A 2,419-nucleotide genomic window follows, 5' to 3' on the forward strand; every position below is an offset into this window, starting at 1 on the left:
ACCTGTCATCTTTTGGATTCTGATAGTCATCCATTGTTAGTTATGACTTCCAGCTTTGTCTCATTTGTGAATTCGAAATGTTTATCATCTATATGTTTATCAGATCTTTTTTTAGGACTCTAAGGTATTTATTAAAAGGATCTATCTTCAATTAGTATTTGACCTAAGTTTTTAGAGATGTGCTATCTTCTGCCCTCTGGGAACGTATAATCTAAGACAGACAATTAGCTCTAAACATTTACTCTATGAACATTTAGTCTCTAATGGCCATTCTATAACAGAAAAACAATTTAAAATTATAGATTTTTCTCACTCTTTTCATATGAACATCTCATTGTCCTTTCATTGTAATACATTTTCTCTGTTTTTTTATATGTTTTGTCTTGAACAAATTGAAAAATTGAGATTTTCAATTTTCTAAAATGGCATTCAGTAAGGAACACAGAAGAGAAATTAAGACGTGAGAGTGGAGAGTAGGGGGTATTTGGGGACAGAGCCATGAGCTAAACAGAACTAAAAAGTTATTAGCTAACAATTTGATTGGTTATAATCACAAAACTTGTCATCCAAAAGGAGGTTCTTTCCTAATCTCTTAGGGAATTGTGATGGGTATTGAATAATATTGTTTTTAAAAACCTCTTCCCAAAAAGACCCACATGCACAAAAATATGTGTAGCATCTCTTTTTGTGGTGTCAAAGAATTGGAAATTGAGGGTAAGGCTGTCAATTGGGGAATGGCTGAAAAGGCTGTGGTATGTGAGTGTAATTAAATACTACTCTTTTATAAAAAATGATAAGCAGGCAAATTTCAGAAAAACCTGGAAAGATTTAGACCAATGCTGAAAGAAGTGAACAGAATCAGGAGAGCATTGTACACAGGAACAGCAACATTGTGTAATGATCAACTATGATAGGTTTTTGTTGTTGTTTGTGTGTGTATTTATTTGTTTTTTGGTAATGCAATGAGTTAAGACAATTTCAAGGAATTTGTGATGGAAAATGCTGACCACATTCAGAGAAAGAACTATGAAGTCTTAATGCAGGTTGAAATATACTATTCCTATTTTTCTTTGTTTTTTCCTTTTGTTTTGAGTTTTCTTTCACAACAGTACTAATGTGAAAATATGTCTAACATGATTGTACATGTATAACCTATATCAGATTGCTTGTTGTCTTGGGGAGGAGAGAGAGAGAAAGGAAGACGGATGAAAAGTTTGGAGTTCAAAATCTTATAAAGATGAATGTTGAAAACTATCTTTTGATGTCATGGGAAAAATCAAATACTATTGAGTTAAATAAAATCATCTCCCAGTTGAGTCAAATACACACAAAATAATAAAAAAAAAAAAACAGTAGGTCTGCAAACAGGAACTGCTATACCAAAAGGTTTTGTCTCGAATCCCTAAAGAAGGCAGTGCTTGGGATAAAGAAGAGATGAATAGGTACAACAAAGTCAGCAATGTGGGGAATAGGTTAAAAAATAAAAAAAGAGGTGTTCATTGCAGGAAGCTGTGTAGTATAAAGCACTGCCAGGTACAAAAGAGGAAGTCTATAAAGCTTGAAGCAAAAACTCTGTCTCAAGGTCCTTGATAAGTCAAGAATCTTTTTATCCAATCACAGAGGTCAGGGAATGACCAGAATAGCAGGTTAAGGCTATGCAGCCAAACAGACCAAGTCTGACTATAAGCAAGATACCCACTTCCAGTCTGTGGTTCTGTATTGGGAATCTTACTGATTCAGAAAGGGGTAGGTTTTTATAAAATCTTAGATATTTAAAATTTATTTTTGCTTTTGGCTAGTGTGTGAGTATATGTGTGTGTGCATGTTTGTACATGTGTGTGCATGTAGATGTGTTTTGTTTTCCATGGTTATTAGCAGAAAAGGTAGTTGTTACTGAAAGTGACTGCTTCATTTTCCCCTCTCTATGGCAGGGCTATAATGGTGCTTGGAAATCCTAGTCTCATAGGCACTTAAGATCAGCATTCCACTCTTGAAAAACTTGGTGATGGACTTGATAAACTCCAGTTTCCTCTGTTGTTTCCTTTTGCTGATGAAATCAGCTTCAGAGTGTACTTGTCATCATACTTTGTAAGGCAGAAAGAGACCTACCAAACCCCAGCAAGATATATTCCTGATGAATCTTTTTTCTTTCTTACAAGGAAAATGTTTTTCTCATGTAAGGTGTAAATGGTAAGGATCCCTATCATGATGAAACAGGACATGATTTACATGGCAGGGATGAACTTGGAGGTTGGAAAAGCTGCAAGTAACCTGAAACCAAAGACACAATGGCAAAGAAACAGCAGCTAGTAGAGATAATGAGGTGGTCATCAATTAGACCAATATTTTTCACATACTTGGATTTTTCCTGATGCACGTTTTTGGCCAAATTGTCCAAAGAATTGTCAATGATAGTCAT

The 2,419-nt window shown here is 34.8% G+C and overlaps 1 pseudogene; it reads right to left on the minus strand.

The window, feature by feature from the left end:
• Window positions 1–1,908: 1,908 nt before the first annotated feature.
• On the minus strand, window positions 1,909–2,419 carry LOC111721346 (annotated as a pseudogene).

This window comes from Sarcophilus harrisii, chromosome 6 (assembly GCF_902635505.1).
Source record: "Sarcophilus harrisii chromosome 6, mSarHar1.11, whole genome shotgun sequence".
Lineage (NCBI taxonomy): Eukaryota > Metazoa > Chordata > Mammalia > Dasyuromorphia > Dasyuridae > Sarcophilus > Sarcophilus harrisii.